Source organism: Triticum aestivum, chromosome 6B (assembly GCF_018294505.1).
Source record: "Triticum aestivum cultivar Chinese Spring chromosome 6B, IWGSC CS RefSeq v2.1, whole genome shotgun sequence".
Classification (NCBI taxonomy): Eukaryota; Viridiplantae; Streptophyta; class Magnoliopsida; order Poales; family Poaceae; genus Triticum; species Triticum aestivum.
Genome location: NC_057810.1, coordinates 266,790,385 through 266,806,154, shown reverse-complemented (window position 1 = coordinate 266,806,154; position 15,770 = coordinate 266,790,385).

Below are 15,770 nucleotides of genomic sequence, written 5' to 3'. Positions count from 1 at the left end.
ATTGAATGGTTCAATCCCAAAAAAATTGAACGGTCCCAACTCATTCATACGACACCTTTAACCAAACGCATCCTAAAAGGTCACGAACAGTGGCGCAGTGGGTGGGCTACAGAGAGGCGGGAGTATTTTTATTGAACGGAAGGGGGTGGCGGAGGAAGCCTCGGCGATCTCACCCAAGAAGGAATTAATATGGCGACCTGTGCCAGCGCTGGTGGCCGTGGCGTCGAAAGCAGCGTCGGCCTCCGGTTGGGGTGTGTGCACGCTGTTTTCAAAGACGCACTTGTGTCATGCGATGCATCGATCTCACGGCCCGTTTCACCGCGAAAATTCAATTCGGTGCCCGAGCTCGTCTACGTCCGGTATATAGCAAAAAGAAAAGCTCGAACTTTTTATGGTTTATAAGACGCTCAAAATGCGTATTGTTTGTGTAAAATTTCAACTTGTTTTAACATTTGAGGAGCTTCTGGCAAAAAAGACAAAATCCGTATGAACGGCGTTGTTTTTGAAAAATTTCTCACTCACAGAATTTGTATTTTTTCGCCACTAGCTCCTCAAATGTCTAGATAAGCTGAAATTTTGCACGAACCTCGCGCATTTGAACATCTTACACATTTTTCTATTTTGCTGCTATTTTTAAAATTTATTGTTTACACTCGGGTGTAGATGAGCCTAGATGCAGAATAGTCGCTTCCCGCTTAGATTTCTCTCCCACAATACCATCGGAGCATGTACAACCGGGCGTCCTATATTCGCCTCAATCATCCAGACCTGCCCATACACTCTTTGACATAAAAATTCACTCAACCAATCATCCCAAACGCAGCCTAACATCCGGAATATCAGGCAGCCCCATATTCAGCCTAATATGTGGGGTGGACTTGGGACGCATGGACGTGTCCATCACGTCGGATCCAACTCATTATGACCCACACCGATCCCACATACATTCATCCCTATCCGCTCTCCATACCAAATCGTATAGACTCCACTCCCCTCCGTCCTCAAGCTCTTGTCTCACGAACTCCGACCTTCTCCCGCATGACAGGCAGTGATCCGCCCCCGAGAACTCCTGATCCATTGGTCGGGACCTTGTCCCGTGCAGAGAGAAGAGGAGAGGGTCGTATGCATGGCTCTCCACCGCTCCCAAGAGGAGTGCGCCCGACCGCGATAGAACTCGATCCGAAGGGAATCAATTGTGTCCAGTCAAATGTCGCTTGGATCCGTCAAAGCTAGTAGCGCGAGGCGGGTGACGCCGCAACCAAGATGTGGTGGCTCAATCCCTTTGGTGTTGCCGAGTCCCCATGGCGTTGGGCTCCCAGTCGGAGATCTACACTGGCATGCCTCATGGCCCGTCTGTCGCGGGAGGGTGCGAGAGGGCGCGGAGGCAGAGTCGCACGACACCAATTAGGCCGCCACCCCGGTCTGTCCACGTCAATTGTAGACCTCGCCTCGATCGGTGACGTCCAGGTCGTGGGCTCCAGCGAAGAAGAGTAGGGCATGGGTGTGACGCCCCCGCCTCGACCGTGCACTAATCATACACGCAAACATGCACAATCAAGGCCAGAGACTCACGGGAAGATATGACAACAAAACTCTAGACACAAAGACAATATAAAGTTTTATATTACAAGCCAGGGCCACGAGGACCAAATACATAAGTCAGCGAAAATGACAATATCTTAGTACGGACATAAATAGACAGGTTTGCCTTAAGAAGGCCGAGCAAAACAACGACAACTAGATCAAAAAGGCGCAGGCCTCCCGCCTAGGGCATCCTATCTACTCCTGGTCGCCAGTCTCCACGTACCAGTAGGCTCCGTCGGTATAATAGTAGTCATCAACGGGAACAACTGGCTCCTGGGCTCCGTCATCTGATCGCAACAATCAGATAAAAGGGGGAAAAGGTAGCAAAGCAACCGTGACTACTCATCCAAAGTACTCGCAAGACTTACATCAGATCTATGCTAAGTATGCATCAGTATCAAAGGGAAGGGGTTGTATCTGTGGACTATACTACAGAATTGCGATAATACATGGGAAGACCTAGCCAAAGGAAGACTAGCATCTCGCAACAACAGAAGAGAGTAAAGTAACTTAACATATAGTAACTAGTATATAATTGCCATGCCCGGAGATCCTTCCTCGTCTACCCCACGAGGAAGCGACCCCAGAGCCATCATATCAGTTTGGTATCACCAGTATCCAATTTTAGTTGTAGTAGATCGGGATACAACTCCGAGCGTCCGTTACCGTGGCGACGGCTATTCGAATGAATAAACTTCTCTGCATGGGTGCACCAACTTACCCAACACACTCGGTTAACTCCGGTCGGACACACTTTTCGGGTCATGTCCGACCTTGGCTGATCGACACGCCGTAGTCCAACCTAGGCTCAACAAAGAGTTCAGCACGCCGGTCTACATCCTAAGTGCAAAGGTGTCATGGGCCAATTGTTCTAAGCACTCCTGAGCGTTGCGCGACTGGTCGGGGACTAGACCCACCTCCTTATACAAGCGCAGGCGGTTACCGTCCACCTCAGTAGTCAGCCCACATCTCTGAACTGTGACATCTAAAGAGCTTTCGGAAGAATCGTACGACGCCGAGTGCCCATAACTTAGCCCGCGTGGTGGTTAGTGTGAAAAGGCCAGAGGCCTACTCAGATCATACATCCAAACCCGTTAGTGTGTTGGGAGCTCGTGCTAATGATCAATGCTCCTATCACCCCGTCTCGCGGTCTTATGACAAGGGCCAACCCCATCCCTCTCTAGGGCAGTTTGCTTGCCCGGTCGTGCCGCGTCATTATTGAAGGAAATATGCCCTAGAGGCAATAATAAATTTGCTATTTTATATTTCCTTAATTCATGCTAGAATTGTATTAACCGGAAACTTGATACATGTGTGGATACATAGACAAAACTCCGTGTCCCTAGTAAGCCTCTACTAGACTAGCTCATTAATCAAAGATGGTTAAATTTCCTAACCATAGACATGTGTTGTCATTTGATGAATGGGATCACATCATTAGAGAATGATGTGATGGAGAAGACCCATCCGTTAGCTTAACATAATGATCATTCAGCTTTATTGCTATTGCTTTCTTCATGTCAAATACATATTCCTCCAACTACGAGATTATGCAACTCCGGATACCGGAGGAACGCCTTGGGTGCTATCAAACGTCACAATATAACTGGTTGATAATAAAGATGCTCTACAGGTATTTCCGAAGGGTTTGTTGGGTTGGCATAGATCGAGATTAGGATTTGTCACTCCAAGTATCGGAGAGGTATCTTTGGGCCCTCTCAATAATGCACATCATAAGAAGCCTTGCAAGCAATGTTACTAATGAGTTAGTTGCAGGATGATGCATTACGGAACGAGTAAAGAGACTTGCCGGTAACAAGATTGAACCAGGTATGAAGATACCGACGATCGAATCCCGGGCAAGTAACATACTGATGACAAAGGGAATAACGTATGTTGTCATAACGGTTCGACCGATAAAGATCTTCGTAGAATATGTGGGAGCCAATATGAGCATCCAGGTTCCGCTATTTGTTATTGACCAGATAGGTGTCTCAGTCATGTCTACATAGTTCTCGAACCCGCAGGGTCGCACGCTTAACGTTCGTTGACGCTAGAGTACTATTGGGATATTTGATGAGTGGTAACCAAATGTTGTTCGGAGTCCCAGATGTGATTCCGGACGTCACGAGGAGTATTGGAATGGCCGAAAGGTAAAGATTTATATATAGGAAGTCATATTTTGGGTTCCGAAAAAAGGTGCAGTTTTTTCGGTATTGTACCGGGAAGCTTCTAGAAGGTTCCAGAGGATTCCAGAGGGGTCCGGAAGTCCACAAGTGGGCTCACCACGATCCAAGGGATAGCATGGGCTGGGGGGAGGTGCCCTAGCCTTATTGGGCTAGGTGCACCAAGTCCTCAAAAGCCCATGTGGCTAGGGAAGGCAAAAAAGGAAGGAGTCCTAGTAGGAATAGGATTGGACTTGGAGTCCAAGTCCTCTCCCCCTTAGCTGCGCCCTAGGGCTTGGAGGGGCTGTTTGCTACGCCCCTCTGTCGATGTCAAAACCGGCGGATCTCGGGTAGGGGGTCCCGAACTGTGTGTCTAAGGCTAATGGTAATAGGAGGCAGGGGACATGATGTTTTACCCAGGTTCAGGCCCTCTCGATGGAGGTAATACCCTACTTCCTGCTTGATTGATCTTGATGATATGAGTATTACAAGAGTTGATCTACCACGATATCGTAGAGGCTAAACCCTAGAAGCTAGCCTATGATTATGATTGTTCTTGTCCTACGGACTAAACCCTCCGGTTTATATAGACACCGGAGGGGGCTAGGGTTACACAGAGTCAGTTACAGAGAAGGAAATCTACATATCCGAATATCCATGCTTGCCTTCCACGCAAAGGAGAGTCCCATCCGAACACGGGACAAAGTCTTCAATCTTGTATCTTCATAGTCCAACAGTTTGGCCAAAGTATATAGTCCGGCTGTCCGAGGACCCCTTAACCCAGGACTTCCTTAGTAGCCCCTGAACCAGGCTTCAATGATGATGAGTCCGGCGCGCAGATTGTCTTCGACATTGCAAGGCGGGTTCCTTCTCCGAATACTCCATAGAAAATTTAGGACACAAGGATCGTGTCCGGCTCTGTAAAACAAATTCCACATTCCACCATAGAGAGTATAATATTCCACAAATCTAAACTGCCGACAGCTTTTTACGACATCACGCCATGGTCCGGTCTTTATTTGAACCGTTTTCATAACCCTACCACACGTAATGCGAGGCAGTTTCCTTGACACGTCTTGTCAAAGCAGAGATCGTGTCCCCTTATCATGGGATTCTCATCAATACGGGTATGGGTAACCCAACCGCGCCATCAATCGTGGCGCTTGGGAAATAAGCAATTTTAACGGGCAAGTGGGGAGGTGCACAGTTTTCTACCGCCTTTATAAAGAGATAAGGATTCTCCTCTTTCACCCACACCTCCTTCCTTCTTCGCTCATCCATTCTCGCACGCTCGAGCTCCAGCGCCCCAGTTCTCACCTTCTCCGCATAGCCAAACATGTCTGGAGTTGGAGGTAGGTGGATGCCCTCCTCCGTCAAAGAGGAGGACATTACGAAGCTCCGGGCGACCGGATACTTGGCCGCAAACATCGTGCACCGGCTTCCGGACGCAGGGCAGATCATACCGACTCCGAGACCCCATGAGAGGGTTGTGTTCCTCGCCCACTTCGTCCGTGGACTGGGATTCCCCCTCCACCCATTTGTCCGCGCGCTCATGTTCTATTACGGGTTTGATTTTCATGATCTGGCCCCTAATTTCATCCTCAACATCTTGGCGTTTATCTTCGTGTGCGAGGCTTTTCTCTGCATTAGGCCCCACTTCAGCCTGTGGCTGAAGATCTTCAACATGAAGCCGAAGATAGTGGTCGGCCAGCAGGCGGAGTGTGGAGGCGCCATGGTGGGCAAGATGCCCAGCATCACTGATAACCCGCAAGTATACGAGATAGTTGTAGCCTCTTTCGATAAGTAAGAGTGTCGAACCCAACGAGGAGATAAAGGTAGAACAAATACTCTCTCGAGTCCTATCGGCCACTGATACGACTCTACGCACGCTTGACGTTCACTTTACCTAGAACAAGTATGAAAATAGAAGTACTTTGTAGGTGTGATAGGATAAGTTTGCAAGATAATAAAGAGCACGTAAATCAAAAGTAGGGGCTGTTTAGATGAAGAGACAATAAAGTAAATATAACGAGTGTGGAAAAGTGGTGGTAGGAGTTGTGGAATTGTCCCTAGGCAATTGACTACGTTACTAGACCGGTAATCACTATTGCAATTCTATTTGAGGGAGAGGCATAAGCTAACATACTTTCTCTACTTGAATCATATGCACTTATGATTGGAACTCTAGCAAGCATCCGCAACTACTAAAGATTCATTAAGGTAAAACCCAGCCATAGCATTAAAGTATCAAGTCCCCTTTATCCCATACGCAAACAACCTACTTACTCGGGTCTGTGCTTCAGTCACTCACGCCACGCACCATAAGAAAATCATAAACATATTGCAAACCCTACAGCGGGAATCCCTCACGATTGCGCGACACGGAGAGCACCATAGGACAGCACCAATAATAAAACATGCAACTCAAACCAATCATAGCAATTCATCAATCACCGATAGGGCAACTAAAATCTACTCAGACATCATAGGATGGCAACACATCATTGGATAATAATATGAAGCATAAAGCACCATGTTCAAGTAGAGGGTACAACGGGTTGCAGGAGAGTGGACCGCTGGATATAGAAGGGGGAAGGTGATGGAGATGTTGGTGAAGATGGCGGAGGTGTTGGTGAAGATCGCGGTGATGATGATGGCCCCCGGCAGCGCTCCGGCGCCACCGGAAGCAAGGGGGAGAGAGGCCCCCTTCTTCTTCTTCTTCTTCTTCTTCTTCTTCTTCTTCTTCTTCTTCTTCTTCTTCTTCTTCTTCTTCTTCTTTCTTGACCTCCTCCCTAGATGGGAGAAGGGTTTCCCCTATGGTCCTTGGCTCCCATGCCGTGGGAGGGGCGAGAGCCCCTCCGAGATTGGATCCATCTCTCTGATTCTGCGTTCTCACATTCCGCCCCTTCACCGTTTCTTTTATATCCGGAGATCCATAACTCCGATTGGGGTGAATCTTTCGCCCAGATTTTTCTCATAAAATTAGATTTCTTGCAGCAAAAGAAGAGCATCAACCGCCTTACGGGTGGCCCAGGAGAGTGCCAGGCACGCCCAGGGGGAGGGCACGCCCCCTATCTCCTGGCCACCTCGGGCACCGTTTCACGTTGGTTCTTCCGCCGGAAAATCCCAAATATTCCAAAATAATTCTCCGTCCATCTTTATCCCATCCCGTTTGATATTGGGTTTCTGTGAAACATAAAACATGCAACAAACAGGAACTGGCACTGGGCACTGGATCTATATGTTAGTCCCAAAAATAGTATAAAAAGTTGCCGAAAGTATATGAAAGTTGAATAATATTGGCATGGAACAATCAAAAATTATAGATACGACAGAGACGTATTAGCATCCCCAAGCTTAATTCCTGCTCGTCCTCGAGTAGGTAAATGATAAAAAAGATAATTTTTGATGTGGAATGCTACCTAGCATAATCTTGATCATATGTCTAATCATGGCATGAATATTAAGACACGAGTGATTCAAATTTGACATAAAAACGATAATACTTCGAGCGTACTAATAAAGCAATCATGTCTTTTCAAAACAACAAGGCCAAAGCAAGCTTATCCCTACAAAATCATATAGTTTGGCCATGCTTCATTTTCGTCACACAAAATGCTCCCATCATGCACAACCCCGATGACAAGCCGAGCAATTGGTTCATACTTTTTAACGCGCTTCAGCTTTTTCAACCCTCACGCAATACATGTGCGCAAGCCATGAATATAGCACTATAGGTGGAATAGAATATGATGGTGGAGGTTTATGTGGAGAAGACAAAAAGGGAGAAAGTCTCACATCGACGCGGCTAATCAACTGGCTATGGAGATGCCCATCAATTGATGTCAATGCGAGGAGTAGGGATATGCCATGCAACGGATGCACTAAGAGCTATAAGTGTATGAAAGCTCAACAAAAGAAACTAAGTGGGTGTGCATCCAACTTGCTTGCTCATGAAGACCTAGGGCATTTGAGGAAGCCCATCGTTGGAATATACAAGCCAAGTTCTATAATGAAAAATTCCCACCAGTATATGAAAGCGACAACATGGGAGACTCTCTATATGAAGAACATGGTGCTACTCTGAAGCACAAGTGTGGAAAAAGGATAGTAACATTGCCCCTTTCCTTTTTCTTTTCTTTTTTTCTTTTTTTTCTTTTTCTTTTTTTGGGTGGGCTTCTTTGGCCCCCTTTTTATTTATGCTTCTTTGGCCTTTCTTTTTTTTCTTTTTTTTCTTTTTTTCATGGGGAAATGCTCTATAATGATGATCATCACACTTTTATTTACTTACAACTCAATATTACAGCTCGATACTAGAACAAAGATATGACTCTATATGAATGCTTCCGGCGGTGTACCGGTATGTGCAATGATCTAGCGTAGCAATGGCATCAAAAAACGGACAAGCCATGAAAACATCATGCTAGCTATCTTACGATCATGCAAAGCAATATGACAATAAATGCTTAAGTCATGTATGTGATGATGATGGAAGTTGCATGGCAATATATCTTGGAATGGCTATGGAAATGCCATAATAGGTAGGTATGGTGGCTGTTTTGAGGAAGATATAATGAGGCTTATGTGTGAAAGAGCATATCATATCACGGGGTTTGGATGCACCGGAGAAGTTTGCACCAACTCTCGAGGTGAGAAAGGGCAATGCACGGTACCGAAGAGGCTAGCAATGATGGAAAGGTAAAAGTGCGTATAATCCATGGACTCACATTAGTCATAAAGAACTGATATACTTATTGCAAAAGTTTATTAGCCCTCGAAGCAAAGTACTACTACGCATGCCCCTAGGGGGATAGATTGGTAGGAAAAGACCATCGCTCGTCCCCGACCACCACTCATAAGGAAGACAATCAAAGAAACGCCCCATGCTTCAAATTTGTCACACAACGGTTACCATATGTGCATGCTACGGGACTTGCAAACCTCAACACAAGTGTTTCTACAATCCACAACCACCCACTAGCATGACTCTAATATCACCATCTTTATATCGCAAAACTATTGCAAGGAATCAAACATATCATATTCAGCGATCTACAAGTTTATGTAGGATTTTATGACTAACCATGTGAATGACCAATTCCTGTCATCTCTCTAAATTGATATAAGTGAAGCAAGAGAGTTTAGTTCTTTCTACAAAAGATACGCCCGCGCTCTAACAAATATAAGTGAAGCAAAAGAGCATTCTACAAATGGCGGTTTTCTATGTGAAGAGAAACAGGCAATCCAAACTTCAAATGATATAAGTGAAGCACATGAAGCATTCTATAAAGCCATACTCAAAAGTGTAGGACCTTGAAGTATGTCTAGAGGGGGGTGATTAGACTACTTGACCAATTAAAAACTTAACCTTTTCCCAATTTTAGAGTTTGGCAGATTTTAGCTATCTTAGGACAAGTCAAGCAATCATCACACAATTCAAGCAAGCATGCAAAGAGTATATAGGCAGCGGAAATTAAAGCATGCAACTTGCAAGAAAGTAAAGGGAAGGGTTTGGAGGATTCAAACACAATTGGAGACACAGATGTTTTTGGCGTGGTTGCGATAGGTGGTGCTATCGTACATCCACGTTGATGGAGACTTCAACCCACGAAGGGTAACGGTTGCGCGAGTCCACGGAGGGCTCCACCCACGAAGGGTCCACAAAGAAGCAACCTTGTCTATCCCACCATGGCCGTCGCCCACGAAGGACTTGCCTCACTAGCGGTAGATCTTCACGAAGTAGGCGATCTCCTTGCCCTTACAAACTCCTTGGTTCAACTCCACAATCTTGTCGGAGGCTCCCAAGTGACACCTAGCCAATCTAGGAGACACCACTCTCCAAGAAGTAACAAATGGTGCGTTGATGATGAACTCCTTGCTCTTGTGCTTCAAATGATAGTCTCCCCAACACTCAACTCTCTCTCATAGGTTTTGGATCTGGTGGAAAGAAGATTTGAGTGGAAAGCAACTTGGGGAAGGCTAGAGATCAAGATTCATATGGTAGGAATGGAATATCTTGGCATCAACACATGAGTAGGTGGTTCTCTCTCACAAATGGTAAGTTGGAAGTGTAGGTTTAGTCTGATGGCTCTCCCCACGAATGAAGAGGAGGTGGAGGGGTATATATAGCCTCCACACAAAATCTAACCGTTACACACAATTTACCAAACTCGGTGGGACCGATTCAACAGACTCGGTCGGACCAATTTAGTAAACCTAGTGACCGTTAGTGATTTTCGGTGGGACTGACATGCAACTCGGTGAGACCGATTCGGTTAGGGTTAGGGCATAACGTAATCTCGGTAAGACCGATTACACAAACTCGGTGAGACCGATTTTGCTAATAAGCTTTCCAGAGAGTTGGTCAGGTAAACTCAGTGGGACCAATTTGCTCTTTTCGGTGAGACCGAAATGTTACAAAAGGGAAATAGAGAGTTTACATTGCAATCTCGGTGGGACCGAAACTTTACGAAGGGAAACAGAGAGATTACAATCCCATCTTAGTGAGACCGAGATCCCTATCGGTAGAACCGATTTGCTTAGGGTTTGTGGCAGTGGCTATGACTTTTGAAATCGGTGGCGCCGGATAGGAAGAATCGGTGTGACCGATTTTGGCTTTGGGTTTAGGTCATTTGTGGATGTCAGAAAGTAGCTGAGGGTTTTGGAGCATATCACTAAGCACATGAAGCAAGAGGCTCATTAAGCAACACCTCATCCCTCCTTGATAGTATTGGCTTTTCCTATAGACTCAATGTGATCTTGGATCACTAAAATATAAAATGAAGAGTCTTGAGCTCTTGAGCTTGAGCCAATCCTTTGTCATTAGCATTTTGAGGGATCCACTTTCATCATCCATGCCATGCCATTCATTGAGCTTTCCTGAAATAATAGTCTTGGAATAGCATTAGCTCAATGAGCTATATGTTGTTATGAATTACCAAAACCACCTAGGGATAGTTGCACTTTCAATCTCCCCCTTTTTGGTAATTGATGACAACATATAGATCAAAGCTTCGACAAATGATAATAAGATTAAAAACATCATCGCTTTGAGAAGTATGTGATAAGCAAGAGCTCCCCCTAAATTTGTGCATAGTTTAAGATTTGCTTTGGACTGCAATGCACAAGGAATTAGGCTCATGGGTTACTCTTCCATGTCACATACATCTTGGTGGAGCGCTCAAAATGATAAAGATTGAATACATGCACTCATCACCAAGCAAAGTGAATGATCACATAGGATAGATAAGATAATATCATCAAACATGCATAAGTGTAGCTTATGATCAAACACATGATCATCAATGTCTCACAAGAATAGCATAGTATCTCAAGCAATCAAAAGCAAACAAGTTTAACCACCAAATCAAGAGAGAACAAAAGCAACACTCTCTCTCTCTCGAAGCCTATGATCTATACATTTTTCTCCCCCTTTGGCAACAAGTTACCAAAAAGTTCATAGAAAATGCATAGTGCTAGATCGACTCTCAGGCTTGATCTTCAGGTGGTGGTGTCCGGATAACTCCAAGAACGAAGGCTTCAGTTGAAGTAGAGGGTGCTGGAGTTGATGCTGGAGCTGGTTGCACTGGAGCTGTAGGAGCTGTAGCTGGTGCAGATGATGTTGCTCTAGTGTCTGTCACAGGCACTGCAACTGACCTCTGGGCTCTAGGCACTCTGGCAAACACATTAGTGGTAGTCTTGCCCTGCCTCTCCTGCATGTCATCCTGCAGCTGCTCCACAACAGACTGAATCTCAGTTACTTTGACATCAAGATCATGAAATTTGAGTTCCATGATTCTTTCCAAGCTCTCCTGATTATGAGTGAGGGTGGCCAATCCCTTCTCAATCCTCAGTGTTGATGCTATCAAGTAACCAAGCTGCTCCTGCTTGTTCTTCAAGAAATACTCAGATGCCTCCTCTTGAGTTGGCATCTTGGCAGCCTTCTCCTTCCTTGCCTTCTCCTTCTTCTCTTGAGCATGTACAGATGATGGATCATTCTCATTCATGACAACCTCATTGTCCTCAAAGTCTGGATAAAGTGGAAAATGTTCCTTATCTAATAGATATTTTCCTGTTCCCATCTTTGAGTTAATCAACTCCTGAATCTGAGGGGCATATCCACAGCTCCTTTTCTGATCTGCTGCAGTCCTCTTAATGGTTTCAACCATAAGGCTCATGACCTTGAATTTCGGAGGCACATCAAACAAATGCAACATGTTGATTGCATGCCCTCTGATCTTGTTGTGGTCACCAGACTTAGGCAATAGAGTGTGCCTTAGGATGCAATTAATAGTTGGCAACCCTGACAGAAGGAAGTGGACTGATCCAAACTTATGTGTCTCAACAGCTTTGTTTGGGATCTCCTTGTACATGTGTGCCATGGAATTGTGGTCCATCTTCTTCTTGGCATATACATCCAGGTCATCATCATTTTCCTTTGGGGCATTGATCAGTCTTGCCCATTCCTCAACAGTGGACTGGTACCTTGTACCTTCAGACATCCAAACTATCCTCCCATCTGGATAGAAGTGTGCCGTGGAGTAGAATTGCATGATAAGTTCATCATTCCAGTTGGTGAGCTTTTGCCCAACATAATCAGCAACTCCACAAGCAACAAAATTGTCTCGCACTCCAGGATAGTGCTCTTCATTGTCCTTCATATAGGTCCAGTCGATGCACCTCATATCACAAACTATGGGCTTCTTGTCAAACAAGATTGTCTCATAGAAGTCCTGCTGTTCTTTTGTATGGAACCTGTAGTCAACAACAGTTCTTCTCCTTGTGGCATATGGATCTATCAGCCTCCATAGCCTCAACCCTGAGTCTCTTCTGATGTTCATGTCCTCAGCCACATGATGGGCATCATTGTGGTCTGGTATCTTGGGCTTAAGCTTCCTTAGGACCTGTCCTTCTTCATCTTCCTCATCAGCAACATTAGGCACTGGGGCCTTGTTCTTCTCAGCAGCTGGAATACTCCTGGTATTCCTCTTTGGTGCAAGCTTGGCCTTGGGGGAAGCTTTGGGTGCTTCCTTGGGCTTAGATGTTGCAGCCCCTGATCTAATAGCATCACCCATAAGCTTTGGTGCCTTAGGTGCTGGTGCAGCAACCTCTTCTTCCTCTTCAGAATCTCTTCTCATTGAGGGCTTTCCAAGAACCTGGGCAGTTGTGGTTCTTGCTCTCTTCTTCTTCTTTTCCTGAGCAGCTTCATCCTCTGATTCAATGGTAAACTTCATTGTTTCTCCAGTGGTAACTTTCTTGGAAGTTGTGACTTTCTTAGCAGGTGCCTCTTTGGGTTCAGTTTGTTCTGGCACTTGAGTGGACCTTCTGGCTTTGGGCATTGGTGTCCTCTTGGCAGGAACCTTCTTGTTCAGTCCAGGCTTTGTGCTATGTGCAGAGCCATACTCCTTTTTGAGCACTACTTTCTTGGAAGTAGCCTCATCTTCTTCAGCTCTATAGTCCTCATCTTCAGAGTTTGAAGTTCTCTTCTTCCTTTGCCTGGTAGCAGCCTTAGGCAGGTTGCTAGGAGTGCTCCTGCTGCCTTCATCTGAAGTGCTTGAGGGACTAGTGCCCTCACTCATGTCAATCTGCTCTTCTGACTTGTTCTGGCTGTCACTCTGGTCTGACATGCTGCAAACACTGACTGCTGACCCTGTGAAGAGTTATAGATGAGATAGAGTGGATGAGCACCACAGAATGCAGAGATTTTTGCAAAAGAATGATTCAAAAATTCAGTTTTAGTTTTCCATAGAAAGCATTTCGGATCAACCGATTTTCAAACTCGGTGATACTGAAGCAGTTTTGGAACCTAAACTGATGAACTCGGTTGGACCGAGTCACAGTTTGGTGGCACCGAGACTACTAGGGTTTCACAAAGTCCTAAAATCGGTCTCACCGATTAGCAATTCTCGGTCAGACCGAGAGTTACTAGTGCAATGGCATGAGCCAAATCGGTGGGACCGAGTTTTTCAACTCGGTGGGTCCGAGATGGTTTCGGCGGAAACCTAACCCTAAAATTTTGAATCTCATCTAATCTACGGATTGCATTGACTGGATAGGAGTGTTTCAATCGTGGCAAGAATCAATAAGAACACAATGTAGCGGGAATCGGACGAAGATAGCACAGTGATCGAGTCCATACCCTAGCTTGGCGATGAACTCGCTACGGCGGCAACGGCGGGGTTGAAATCCGTTGACGGCGGCGGAGACCAGCGACAGGAGGCGGCTGGCGACGAGGAGACGATCCGGAGACCTTGGAGGCAGAGCGAGCTATTGCGCGGGCGAAGGGGTTCGGAGGAATTTCCAAATTTTGCCCGTGACTATATATAGCCCGACCCTGTCGGTGTGACCAAGTGGAACAACTCGGTGGCACCGAGATGCATAACTGTTTACAGTTACAGCAACTCGGTGTGACCGAAAAGTTCAAATCGGTTGCACCGAGATTGAAAACTTAGATCGACTTAATGATCTCGGTAGGACCGAAATGGAGGAATCGGTCAGACCGAGAATCACAAAGAAGTTTTGGAAGTTTAAGTCTATGACGAATCGGGGACTCCGAGTGCTCCTCACACAGAGTGGTTCGAATCTGACTTGATCAAATTTTGTGATGTAGCATGAATAGAGTTTGAGACGAGAAAAGCATAGATAGCTAGAGAAGGTTCTTAGGCATTCTTGTCCATCCACTTGGCAAAAAGAAAAGAACTCAAACAATCAAAGCAACAAGTGGATGTCCTCGAATGAGTAAAATATGCACCAACATGCTCACACAATAAGATGGCAAATGAAATATGTGGCAAAACATGCACAACCAATTCTAGCATCTATCAAACAATTGGCGATGACTAGGTCATCTATATATGAGTATATTGACTTAGGAGTCAAATGAAAACATTTGATCATAGGTCATACTCATCGTTTAAGCTCAAGTGGGGTTACCACTTTTACATAATGCATTGATGTGTTCACACCATTAGAGTTGCTTTGACTCAATTCTTAGAGTTAAGCTCCCCCTAGATGTGAGATCCCCCCTTAGAGGGATGAACTAACCTTGGGTTTTGTCGATGATGACTTCATGTAGGTGTTGAAGATGTGGATGCTCAATGTTGATGTAGATCATTTGGAGCAATCCTTTGGAGTGAGTTGCACTTTCAACTTACCTACATGGGTTAGTCCCACAAGGAACAAACAAGAATATCCATAGACATAGAGTGATGCACACACAAGATGATGTCCATGAAATCATTAGGTTACCTTGTCCCTTGCCTTACCAACATGAGGGTTTGTGACTCCTTGAACTAGTGCAAGATGTGGAAGTTGATTGCACTTGTTCTTGCCATAATGATATGAGTGAAGAATGTTGGCGGAGTCACCCTCAAGAACTCTCTAGTTCTTCTTCTTCGGGATCCACATCATCTTGATGGGAATCCTTGGAGTTGTAGTTGTACTTGATGAAGTAGAACTTGACGTAGTCTTGGGAACCCACTTGAACGAGGCCTTAGGTGCTTCTTCAAATGCATCAATCTCTTCTTGAAGCTTGTCCTTGCCTTTGTTCTTGTGGTCTTGTGGTGGAAGATCATCTTGTGCTTGTGTTCCCTTGAAGGAAGTAGGATCATACTTCTCTTGTTGAGGAACAAACTTCGTCTTGGGGTATTGATCTTCTTCCCACTCAACTCCATTGGCATTGAACTTTCGTTCAAAACCAACACCTTGATTCTTCCGGTGCCTTCCTTGCTTGCGTACAATTTCCTCGAATTGCTTACTCCCGGCAAGGCTCTTGTAAACACCTTTCTCTATAATTCCCTTCAATAAGCTATTTTCTTGCTCAAGTGTAACTTGGCTAAGAGAATCATTAGTGGAATCAAGAGAACTACTAGAAGCAACAATATTGGATTTGACATTATTATTGTTACTACTAGAGGAAGTATCTTTCTTGTACTTGTTACTAGACTTGACTTGAGGCATGTAAGTAGATAAGAGTAAACGCTTGGCAATGTAAGAAGAACTTTTCTTACGGAGATCATCATT